We start from the raw sequence: 13,215 nt of genomic DNA, 5'->3' as shown, positions 1-13,215 counted from the left end.
GTATCTACTGTGATCAGCACCAAAGAGGTGTTACATAGTTCTTTTACTGTGTACTGTGCCTCAGAATAAATAGTGATTGAGCATGGGGGTGGTGAGGGAGGGAAGAAAATGAAAACAAAAATGAGCAAAGATGGCAGAGTTAGACAGGATGCTGTAATTGGCAGACACATGACTGATGTAATTCAACGTAGTAGTCTGAGGTGGTACATTTCATAGTAAGAATAAGGAAGTACAATTAAAGATAGATTGCAAGATTTTAAAGGGAGTGCAAGGACAGAGATACATAGGGCTGCTTGTACAGAAACCTTTGAAGATGGAAAGTAGATTAAAAGCAATCAATAAGTCATCCTGAATTTATAATTTTATATATAGTGTTCAAAGCTTTCAAGGAAGTCAAGCAAGCCCTATATCAAACAATAATTTAGCTGCAACAGGAATAATATGTTCAATTATGAAAAATTTAACTTTAGAAAGGCCAAGAAATCTTTGACAGGGTAGGGAAGATTGATCTTAAGCAGGTTTTTAAAGGCGGAGAAGGAAGTGCAGAGGTGGTGGGACTTGGGGATGTAGTTCCTAGAGTTGGGTGGAGGGAGTTGAAGGAAAATTCATTAGTGGGGCAAACTAATGGGAGGGTTAAGGACGAGTTATAAGCTTGAAGGAGGTTGGAAACATAGAGTGGGATGTACGAATACCAAGTTCATAGTTCATCTCAATATTTTAGAGGTAGTATTTATTTCTGGGAAGATTATTGTTGTGAAAGTATGGTAGCTAAGATACTTTAGAGATTGCCAGAATACCTAAAAGAAAATGGCAGTTCAGAAGGTTACCCATATTTGTTTAATAGAGTCAGGATAGAAGAGATGGAGCCATAAAACAGTAAGTGGGCTTACTTAGCTGGAGAAATTGTAAAGGAGGGATAATTGGCTTGGAAGTCAGTTTGACTATAAATCAGAACAGGCGACGTTGTCATGGAGATGGGTGGAGCTTAATAAGGTTCTCTGGTTTCAATTTATCAGTGTGCTTGCTGGGAGAGTGCATGTTCTGAAGCGGGGGAAGAGGCTAGATACCAAAAAGGTGCTGCTGTTCACAAGTTCCAGGTAATTAGGGACCCGCGAAGTCCTGGGGAGACGGTGCAGAAGGTCGCTGGTTCCATTCTGGAGGCAGTTAGGGCTCATGAGAAGCCCCAGGGAGCCACTTATTGATCGGTACAGTCAGGAGACTAGAGTTCGGAGAAACCCAGGTGTAGTGCTAGCTCAGTGAAGCTAGCAGTCTGTGGATGAGTTGAAATTGTGCCGGTAATTAGAAGTGGGAGTGCAGCTTTATGAACCACGTGGAACCCGGTCTCAGGAGGAAAAATTGAACAATTGGGAAGTGAGCAGTCATTGAGGCAGTCTTAGCCAGAGTAGCTTTCCAGGAAATTCAGAGACTAGACCTTCAAAAGTGAAGAGTTGAAATCTCTTGTGACTTTTATGAGATTTTTTGTGATTTACAGTGGTCACTGATGTCTGGGTGGGTTGCTGAGAAATCCATGGGACCTGTCTTTGTCACATCTGCCATTTAACATGCATTATGGTGTGTTCGATCACAGTTTGCTTGTTAATTCGTATTTGTCTCGTGCTAATTCTGAATGTTAGAGTATAAGATAGATATTGTAAATTGTTTTACTTTTTTGACTTGCATAGTAAAGTTTATTTTGTTTGTTTAAAACAGTGGAATCTTGTGGCTTTATTCTTTTAGTGGATAACTGGGATTTCAAACTTTGGTTGCTTTAAACAAAAAGTTACTGGTCCCCAACCAGATCCTAATAGGGGAAAGGCAGTAGAGGGAGTTGAAGATGGAAATGAGGATTTAATTGTGATGTGTTTTAGGGATATAGAGATAATGTAGGTCAATGAGGGTGGTAGTGTTATATAAGTGAGAATTTGTGTTGGACAGGACACTGGCACTTGAGTTTTGGACAAATTGAAGTTTATGAAGATTGGAGAATAGGATGTTGGAGTAATTGGATCTGGAGTTCAGAAAGATCTGGCTAAGATTTTGTTGCAGTTGGAAAGTAGTGGAGGTGGAAGTAACTTACCTTTGATCAATGAATTGTGGATCTGACCTTCAGTATTGGATTGAACAAAATACCAAAGTTTCATGTAATTTGATTCAGCTTGAGTGCAAAAAAGATGGTTTTCACTTACTAGAAACTGGCAATAAAGGCTTTTGTTTTCAGCCAGTTAAAATACCATACATTAATAATGAGTTAATTCTTGTTGCAATTTTTTGCATCAAAAAAACTAGAGAAAACATAGCAATGTCCTACATAACAAGCTTATCTAGTATCCAAGCTTATTCATTGAGGCATTCAAACCAGGAATCTCCTAAATTTGATTCTTGGCTTGTTGCAAGTTGACTAATATCAGCTTAGTGGTGATGTGGATGGTGCTGTCAGGAGCCTTCAGATTGACCACATGTTATGACACAAATTAACTCATGAATTTATCAGCAATCAAACTTTTCTAATCCTAGTTGTACATATTGACCAAAATAATCAAAAGTTAATTTTAATTTTTTCTATATGTGTTTTGGAAGAGGACAGGAAGTTCTTGACCCCATCGTACCCTTTGTTACAAGCATGTTGATGTTAAGTTTTACTTTTTTGCCTGTCAGGAAATGTCATCATCAAGCCTACATAAGATCCTGTTACAAAGTACTTTGTGTACTAATGTTATGCTGCATAGCCCTATTGCTCAATGAAAACAATGTTAGGCCTGTTGGTATCATGCTATGTAACTGAAAATGGATATCAAAGTGTAGATTTCATCATATCAAAAACTTGCTGAGCGGAAAGTCATTCTGCTTCATCGTAAACCCAACACTGATCCAGGAGATGGATTTCTAGGATCACTTTTCTCCATAGTACTGCCTTTATCATGAAAACTTCAATAAGTTTGTTTAATAATGGAGTAATTCGGAAAATCGGTGTTCTTTGGTAATGAAATCAGGAAGTTTTCTTTTTTGTTAAAATGTGAGGTATTCGTTGATTCCATTCTCAGTAAGGAGCTAAACTTGAAGTAAGCGCAAGTCAAAGATAAAGAAGGCAGCAACACTAGTTCTGATGGCTTCCATGCTGATGGGAATACAGAATTAGAGAATTTACTTTTTAGTTTGTTTAATTCAGGTGAATAAAATCATTGTTTTGGTTTTGCTTCACCTTTTCTGCACATATTTATTGAAGGTATTGATTAATGCTTTATTCCAGGTCTTTGAGCACCAACTTACACCACCATTTTTAGTGTAATGTAGCACATTTTTGGTCCTAACAACTTGCTGTGCTTAAAAGTTCCTTACTTCCTCCCACTTTTTTTTTGTCTTAAATCTGTGTTTTCTGGTAACTGACCCTTCCACCACAGGAAATGGTTTATCTTTGTTTACACTCAAAACTGCTCATAATTTTGGACACATCTATTAAATCTTGCATTAACTTCCTCTGCTGTAAGAAGAACAATTCCAGCTTTTCTAGTCTTTCCACATAACTGAAGTCCATTATCCTTGACACCATTCTCGTATACCACCAATGCATACTGCCCAAGGTCTTGACATAACTTCTCAAATGTGGTAGAGGAAGTGAATGGGCAGAATTTTTCATCCTGCAGGTGGACGCGCACTGACCCAAACAGGAGTGAAATAATGCACAATGATGTTGGGAGAGCGTCCCGACGTCATCACGCGCTCTCACGATCATTTAGTCGGTGGGCATGCACGAGGGGCAGCAATGTGCCCGCCAACAATTAAGAGGCCTATTAAGACCATTAAGTAATTAAGTTGCATTTTTCGCTGCCTGCTCAACCATTGTTGGCAGGCGGGCGAACACTTACTAAAAAGACAAGAAAGATTTTTTAACATCCTATTTTACATGTCCCTCTTCGTGTGACTGAGTCACGTGTAGGGACATGTTTACCTCATATGTAAAAAGTTTATTTTTCATTTTAAAATCCGTCAGCTCCCTGAGGCAGCCCTGTGCCTTCAGGGAGTTGCCAGTGCGCGCTCCCCTGCGCAGACTTCAGTGCTCACGCGCCTCCTGCCCCTCCACCTCGGCAATGCTGAGGCTCTTAGCATGCCTTTCATGCAGGCTGGCCGTCAATTGGCCAGCCAGCGTGAAATCGCGGTTGGCACCCGATCGAGGGCAGCAGTCGGTCTCGAGGCCGTTCCCAGACCCACCCGCTGTGCCCGCTATGCCTGCCGTGCCCGCCCAAAGAGGGGAAAATCCTTCCCGATGTTTAAAGCTGGAGTGCCAATCAAGTGGGCTGCTTTGTCCTGGATGTGTATAGCTTCTTGAGTATTGTTGGAGCTACACTTATGATGAAAGTGTTGAGTATTCCACTACACTGCTGATTTGTGCTTTGTGTTAGAATCATATCTCTCAAGGCTGAATTTTCTTTTACAAAATGGAAGAACATGGCATCGTCCGTACATTTGGATGCTAACCTGGGATTTTTTAAAAAAAAATCATAAGTTCACCTTGGAAATGTCAGCAAGCAGGCCTCTTCCAAGAAATCACCTGACCTTTATGGTACTTGAGGAAGATGTGGTTGGTTGTTTTGAACAGCAATCACTTTAATTGATGGGGAAAAAACTGAAAAGACAAAGGTTGGTAACTTGCTGGAAATCACATGGGAGAGGAAAAAGCCTTACGTTGTGAAGCTCCTAGTTTTGAAAGCAGCCTTGTTGGGGAACAAGCTGAGGAAGGAAGGCTACCCCAACTGGCTCTCTTTCTCTCTCTACCTTGCCCGCAATTGTGTGTGTATTATGACACAGTGATGGTAAATGCTGAGTTGTTCAAATCCCAGAGGGAAACCTGGAACAACTGTCATAACTAATTTTTGCAAATTGTATGTTTCGAGATGCAGGCTTTGAATTCAGTCATCATAAAACCACCAAGTCTCAAGAGGTTTTTATAAAACTAAATTAAACATTTATTAATTATAAGATTGTAAGCACATACATATGTCTACAAATTACTATGATAAGTTCTAAAAAATCCCCTCATTAATTTGACTCTCAGTGATACTTCCTTTAAGGCAACTGTAAAACACATAACAAAAACAGAATTACCTGGAAAAACTCAGCAGGTCTGGCAGCATCGGCGGAGAAGAAAAGAGTTGACGTTGAGAACAGACCCCTGGCAAAGCACATCCTGGACAGTCAAACTCAAAATGAGTTTCTTTCAGTTCTGGGTCCTTGCAGACAGCGGCTTGAGGCTTACAGGCTGGAGGCTTTAGATCTTGGAATCCCCTCCTTTACTTATAGCCTTTTCTTCCTTTATACATATTTTCCTCTTTGAATGCACTCGTATCTGTAGGTCTTTTGTACTTTATCTTTTCTATCAATAAAACTCCTTTCATAGCACCAATTTTATTAGTAAGCTTTGGAAAAAATAAACACATTGTTTAGTTTCTTCTGGCTAGGTGTGATATTTCACCCATTCTTCTGAATGGTTTATTTAAAAATGCAAATTGCCCCCTTTTCATCTTGTAACTTCCCTGTGTTTACCTAATTACCATTTCAAACCTATTTCTATACATCAAAGGCTCTAGACCAGCTTGCTTTAATCCAATTAAGACACACACACATACGTAGACACAGACACCACTAAACTCTATTTTAAGATAATTTCCAATAACATTATAGATATTATTATATCTCCTTGACAGTGTGGCTGTCAACCTGTAGCCAGAGAACCCTCATCTGAGTGAGGCTGGTCTGCATTTGGACCTGCAATGCTGAGACCAGTTGGTGAGAACTTCCAGACATCCACCAGGACCAGCAGCCCATCTTCACATGAGGGAACGTTAAGATCCTGCAAACTTTATCCGTTATTTTATAACGCCCATCCTCAAAAGCCCTTAAAAGTCTCTCTGCAGAGAGACTCTATCTGTCTTTTGTGTGTGTGCTGGGGGAACTTTTATGGAAGAGATAGTTATACGTCCCAGTTACAATTGTGCGTTAACCAGTACTTGCAACTTGTTAAAAGAATTTTGTTTTATAATAAACAATCATTCTGAATTTATTGAAAGAAGTCTGGTTGAAGACTCTTTTATTCTGGGCACCAGTAGGGGAAATAGATGATTGGCTGTTTTGGTGAGAAAATTAAACTTTTAAATTAATGGTACGGCCTGTGGAGTAGTGGGGCTAGATTATATGCATACTCTTCCCATCTCAGTCGTAACACTGTATATGGTTGTTCAAGCTTTGGTGAGTCAGGAGATGTGTTACTTGTAGGAGGACCTGGCACCTAAATGGTTAACATGAGACCGAATACAGTACCGCCCACGTGATAATGCAAGAAGGCACATGATCTAGGGCTAGTCTAGAGATGAGTAGCAACGTGTAAGAACCTAGTACCTACTGTAAATATATACATAGTTCAGCTTTGTTAATAAAAACTTCCTTGTAACTTATACAAGACTGCTTCATGGTGTCCAAGCAGTATTCTTCAAGTGTAGTGATAACAGAATGTATCATGGTTCAAGCAATAGGATCCATCATTAGTTGCCACAGTATACCCATCCTCTAACCTGTTCTTATAGGCATGGTATTAATGTGGCTGGTCCAGTTAAATTTCTGTAAAGTGGTGACCCCCAGGATGTTGATGGTGGGACATTCAGTAGTGGTATGGATATGATCAGCTGAATGGCCTCCTCCCATGTGTAAGTTTTTCTATGGTAATGCCATTAAATGTCAAGGGGAGGTGGTTAGACTCCCCTGTTGATGCTTTGTCACCTAAGACTTGTTAACAAAGTTGAAGCACGTGGGATTAAAGGAGCAGTGGGAGCAAGGATACAAAATTGGCTAAAAGACACAAAGCAAAGAGTAGCGGTGGATGGTTGTTTATCAGATTGGAGGGAAGTACACAGTGGTGTTCCCTAGAGATTGGTATCAGGACCCCTGCTCTTTTTTTTTGATATATATTAATCATCTGGTCATGGATATAGGGGTCATAATTTCAAAGTTTGCAGATGACATGAAGCTCATACACAAGGTAGAGTGAAGAGGATAGTAGCAGACTTCAGAAAGATATGGACCAACTGATGAAATGGGAGGACACATGGCAGGTTAAATTTAATGCTGAGAAGTGTAAAGTGAAGTGTAAGCTTTTAGAAGGGAAAATGAGAAGCAGCAATACCAATTAAATGGTTCAATGTTCAACAGAGATCTAGGGTTTCACAGGCACAAATCTTGGAAGGTGGCACGATATTTTGATAAGGCCAATAAAGCATACATGATCCTTGGCTTTATAAATAGTGACATAAAGTACAAAAGCAAAGAAGCTATTGTAAACATTTATAAATCTGGGTTAGGTCTTAGCTAAGTAACAATGTCCAATTCTGTACACTTCATTTTAGAAATGATATCAAGACCTTGCTGAATATGCAGAGGAGGGGGGTCACTGTTACTTTGTACTGCACCAGCCCCTTTGTACATTATTTACTAAATGTGCCATTAGTGCAACTATTATGTGTAAAAGATTTATTTTGAATTGACTGTCAGTTCCAAATAGTTGAAGCTAGTCAAAAACATTTTTTTATTTGTACATGCCTTACATTTCTAGTATTCTGTAAGTGGTCAGAATCTTATTGGGGGTGGGGGGAGCTTATAGTTTAGTTTTCATGTTTTTGTTTTTTGTTGGAACTTTTAACTTTGTAAATGAAGGCATTCACCACATTCATCTCCTCTAACTCCTGCCAGTTTTTTTTATTACATTGTTTACTCAGAAGTATTATAAATTGTTTCTTGCTCTTTAATTGGTCAAATTGTTATTTGACCAACCGGTTTATTTTTGCTGTTTGATTTGAAGATCATATAATTTGCGAGATAAAATAAAATGCAACAAAAACAGAAAAAGTTGGAATGACACTAAAGGATATAGAGGAATGCCAGTACAGAGATACAGATAGAAAATTCCTTTTAAAAGTTGTTTACAAGTGAATAGAGCCATAAACAAAGCCATGATGTAACATTTTGAGGTTTGTAAATAGGAACATAAAGCACAACAGAAAAGAGGTCATGAAAATGTAAATGTAAACCTGATAAAATAAGAATTTGCATTTCACTAGCACCTTTAGGCACAGGGTGTTCCAAAGTGCCTTACAGCTAACAATTAGGTTTCACAGAATATTACGTGCAGTTTTAGGAGCCCCATCTAGAAAGGACACTAAATTCACAGAGAGTGTATAGTATAGTTCAGTGCTTCATAAACAATTTTCCAATGTGATCCTATTTTAATATTTGAAAATTAATATGACTGGAGATGCCAGCAAAAACAAAACAGTAATAAAGCAGTATAGTAACATTCAGTATATCATTATTAAAGTTTGTCTATTATCAATCAACATATAATAATACATTATAAATAAGAAAATCTGTGTTTTTGAAGTATCTTATAAAAATATTATTATTTTAGGTGCTCATGTAGGTTTTAGCGAAGTTCTCCATATTCCCCGGTAACGGAAGACTCAGTGAACCCCCTCTTCCCATCATCCCCCCACACACACACATTGTAATCACCCTTCATCTCCCCCCACCCCCCACCCCACACACACACACACACACACACACACACACACACACACACACACACACACACACACAAAAAAATTCTCAGCTGGACTAGTAATCCAAGAGAACCAGGCTAATCTTCTGGGTTCACACTTAAATTTGATTAATAAAATCTGGAATTGAAAGCTAACCTCATAAATGGTGACCATGAAACTGTCATCAATTATCATAAAAAAAACACCTGGTTCACTAATGCCCTGTAGGGAAGTTAATCTGCCATCCTTACCTGATCAGGCCTGCATGTGACTTCAGATCCACAGCAATGTATTTGACTTTTAACTGCCCCCTGAAATGACCTAGCAGGCCACTCAATTCAAGGGCAATTAAGTATGGACAATAAATGCTGGCCTTGCCAGAGACAGCCACATCTCATGAAGAATACATTTTTAAAAACCCTTTTTTCTTCCCCCTTCCCCCATGCAAACATATCAGCGCCTCTTCCCAGCCCCACCTCCCCCTACTCACTCAGCAACCCTTCTTCCCTCCCCATGCAAACACACTCAGCAGCCCCTGTTCGCACCCCACACATACTTGCTCATCAGCCCCTCGTTCCTTTTTCCCCCTTTGGGCCTAGTTGCCAGTGCCTGTGAAGTAGAGTTGCTTGCCCAGGGTAAGGAACCTGTACAACAGGCAGGCAGGAGCAGAAACACAGTAAAGTTTGAAGCTGCCACTAACCCTCCGCTGAATGCCCTTCTGGTTTTTCCTGCACTCTGGTCACAGTCAGTCTATACCTACCTTTAACTGCACCAAGTTGGCACACACAAATTCTGGCCCACTTGAACTCACTGCTAAAAGTGTTTCTGAAGTTAAAGAGCACTTTGAGCTCATAGTCTGCTCTGCTGTTTGGCAGAATTGATCCACTAGGTTCAGAGGTGAATTGCCAGAGCCGAGAGACTGGCTCGTCTCCTCTCCACAGTGCCCATTGCTGATCGGAGGAGGAAGAGCTCGTGACCCCAAATGTGACCTCTGCGACCCCGTCGGGTGTTGTGACCCACAGTTTGGGAACCACTAGCATAGATTCATCAGGTTGATATGAGGGATGAGGAACTGTAGTTGTGTGGAAAGACTAGAAATGCACAGACTATTTCCCCTGTCAGCAAGGTGGAAGAATAGTTTTTGAAATTAATAGCATTAATAAGGTGGATAAGAAGAGATCAATTCCTCTGATGTAAAATCAGTGTTGAAGAATTGATGTAAAATTTTTATTCAGTGAGGGAAGAAGAGAAATTAGAGACGATGGAATCCTTTGCCATAAGGATTAGTTGAGGTATAGATCATATGCATACTTTGAAGTAGAGTGCACATGATATGCACATGAAATAGAAAAATATATAGGGAAGACAGTAAGGCAGCAATGAAAGTTTTGAAATTTTGTGGCAAAGAGCCAAACTGGACATGATGTTTAAAATGGGCTCCTTCTGTGCTGAAAACCTCTGTGGTTCTGTAATATATATACTAATTCCCTTCAGCAAGTAGTTCTAAGGGGAGGAGGAACTGCTGACTGTTAATTTATTAGGGGACCATAATTAGCAAATCTTATTTGAGGGACTCCAAATAAGACTCCACAGATTTCATTCAAGGTGAGAAAGTAGCCAAGTGCATCTCTGCAAAGCATATAATCTAGTTGTGTTTCAATGACGATAAGATTGTAAAAGATAGCTTCCTTTTAATCTGTAAATATATCAAAGTCTATACTGGCTGGTGAGTACATTCAAAGGATGTGCATATTCATGTGTCAGATAAATAATATCTTAAAAGCTACTGCAAGTGATTAATTTCCCCTAAAATTACTTATGCTGACAGCATATTTTTCCTGAGAATATTTTTATAGTTTAAAAAGATTCCAGGAAGGACAGCCAGTGTGTAAATACATCACACAATATGCTGAGCTAATAGATTCTTGGCAAAGCAACAGTGGGATGAATACCATTCATTTCAGTGTTCCGGGGCTGGGTAACAAAAATCTTCCAGAAATCCCTCTCCCGATCATTGTCGTGATTCCTGCCGGAAACATCGTGTTTCGCGTGTAATCAGTTGTGGACAACACCAATTTCAGCTGTGATGACCTTTGTTGAATCATATGTTGACACTGGCTGGCTTTCTGACCATAACACTTTGTTGACTCCAGCTGGAGACTAAAAAGCTGGGTTGGTGTGTGAGAGAAAAAGTACATAGTATTATATCGCATCTCTTAATTTTAAAAATAAATATTTTTCCGTTTATTCCCTCATTCTCTCCCACTTCCTCTCCCCCACCTTGCTGTCCTCTTGGACATGAGTTGAGCCCTCCCTCGTTTAAATTCCACATAAATGCACTTATGTTGAACACTGCATAGTCTTGTTCGTCCCTCGAGGTGAAGGTGGCCATGTTCATCATCTGGGGCTCTGGTGGCTATGTGGGTGACTGCTAAGGCCGATCTGCGCCTGGAACATTCTGTTGCAAAGAGGATTGGATACTACAGGCGAATGAGTTTTGGATGTGTTGCTGGTTCAGCAGACTTTGAGCATCAGTCTGGGAGCAAAGGGGAACAAGTTTGCCTATCCAACTGAAAGTAGATAGAGTGATAGTCCTGCCCACTCTACGCATTTGAAACTTGGACTGTACTAGTGTCATGCCAAGAAGTTCAATTACTCACATTTGAACTGCCTTCGGAAGCTTCTGAAGATCTGATGGCAGGACAAAATACCAGACAATGAAGTCTTCACCTGAGCTGCCATGCCAAGTATCCATACCATATTGAGACAGTCACAACAAGGTAACTCTGAAGGCTTCACTTAGGAGAGTTGATATTGACTTCAACACCTGGGAGAAGCTCACCCAGGATCGCTGCAACTGGCCAACCAAATAAAAAAATGGACATCCTCCTCACTGATGTCTGAGTGGGTTATTGAGAAATCCATGAACCCTGTCTTGGTTGCGTCTGCCATTTATTGTGTACTGTGGTCTGTTCAACCACAGTTTGCTCGTTAATTCACATGTATCTCATATTTATCCTAAACGCTAGAGTATGAGATAGATATTGTTTTATCTGTGAGACCTTGTATAGTAAAATTTACTTTCGTTTATTCAAACCCTGTGGAATCTTGTGGCTTTATTTACTGAAGTGTCTTGATTCTCAAACTTTGTCTACTTTAAACAAAATGTTATTGGCTCCAACCAAATCTTAACAAAACCCCACGGGTCTGGTCAAGAATCATACTAAGTCACTAAGAATGATTAGCTTGCCTGACTTTGGCACAGTTGTAATCAAAGAATGCAGGTCATCATAGAATTTATCTTTAACTTCATCAGGGTTGATCTGAATAGGGACATATGCAATAAAGAGAGTTGCTTGCCTGTTGGAAAAGTTTAAGCCCCATCAGACAATCGTTAGCATCCTTGGGAGGCAAATTAATTTCCTGACGAGGTGGCTCATGACAGCAAAACCTGTGCCAGCTGCAGCCTGCTGGCCAGGGAGATGCATCAGACAATGTTTAGGGCACCTTTTCTAGCCCCTTCCTCAAACTAGGGACATGAGCAGTGTGGTCCTGAAAAGGGCTGCTCAGTTTATCAGAGGGCTGCCAAGTTCCATTTCTGCTTCATCCTAGTAGAAAATGACCCTATGGCCTGAGCCACCTGTGTGCAGGTTCACGGTTACAGCTCTCAGCAAATGCACACCTGCTAAGTTGCTCGCCCACCTCAACAGGATTTCTACTCTGTATGGATATTAACAAACAGCGAGCCCCTACCATTGTTCTCAGTAAATGCAGCTTACAGACTACACACCTATTATTTATTGTTTGGTTGTTTGGTAGTACAGAACTTGAGTACCCTTGAAGAAGAGAGACTTTTTTTGTCAAAGCTTTTTGTCTTGCACTCATCAGGACAATTCTCAAGAAAATGCTCAATAAAATACCAATGTCAGGGGAAACAACATACTTATACTGTACAAGAGTGCTGATTAGTTGGCAAGTGGACTCTGATTGGTAGAGGATTGTCATGGAGAATGCACCAGTGGATGGTGACTGATAATTAACTGCTTGAAATTTAAACTAGGCAGCTTGACTCTGGTCAAGACATTTCCCTGGGGACTGACTCAGCGAATGGCTTTCACTTATTTTTTTTTTAGCTGAAACAGGTGCAATTCTGCCCGGTTTAAATTTCAAACCATGCTTGACAGTTAACTGTTAATTGTCATCCACTGGTGCATTCTCCATGGCAACACCTCTACCAACCAGAGTCCACTTGCCAACCAATCAGTACACTTTTCTCATACAGTATAAATATGTTGCTTCACTGACAATAGGATTTTCTTGTGAATTGCCCTAATGAGTGCAATGAAAAGCTTTGATTTAAAAAAAGTATCTTTTTCTCTTTATCATTATTTACCGTTCTAGTTCGTCAGTCATAACCACACAGGCAATGCCTTTTTAGGGAAGCCAGAAACTTTTTTTTTAAGAAATAGAAATATGCTATACCAAGATAAATGAAATAGAATATTGGGGTAAGAACCAGTTTTAATTTCCAATATTTGACATTTGCATGCGTTATCTCGCAGGAGGTATGCTGCCTATCTCAGCTGGGTCATTTGGGTGTTCAAGCAGGGCTGAAGATAAAAGTGAAAAAAAAAAT

At 40.0% G+C, this 13,215-nt stretch overlaps 1 protein-coding gene across 2 annotated transcripts in view; it reads left to right on the top strand.

Annotated features, from left to right (window-relative positions):
* Window positions 1-13,215, top strand: part of ssh2a (slingshot protein phosphatase 2a) — a 178,571-nt gene that overhangs the window by 80,243 nt on the left and 85,113 nt on the right. The gene's annotated exons all lie outside the window — the stretch shown is intronic.

Source organism: Carcharodon carcharias, chromosome 10 (genome assembly GCF_017639515.1).
Source record: "Carcharodon carcharias isolate sCarCar2 chromosome 10, sCarCar2.pri, whole genome shotgun sequence".
Taxonomy (NCBI): Eukaryota; Metazoa; Chordata; class Chondrichthyes; order Lamniformes; family Lamnidae; genus Carcharodon; species Carcharodon carcharias.
Note: the sequence above shows the minus strand (reverse complement) of the source record. Positions and strands in the feature narration are given on the sequence as shown.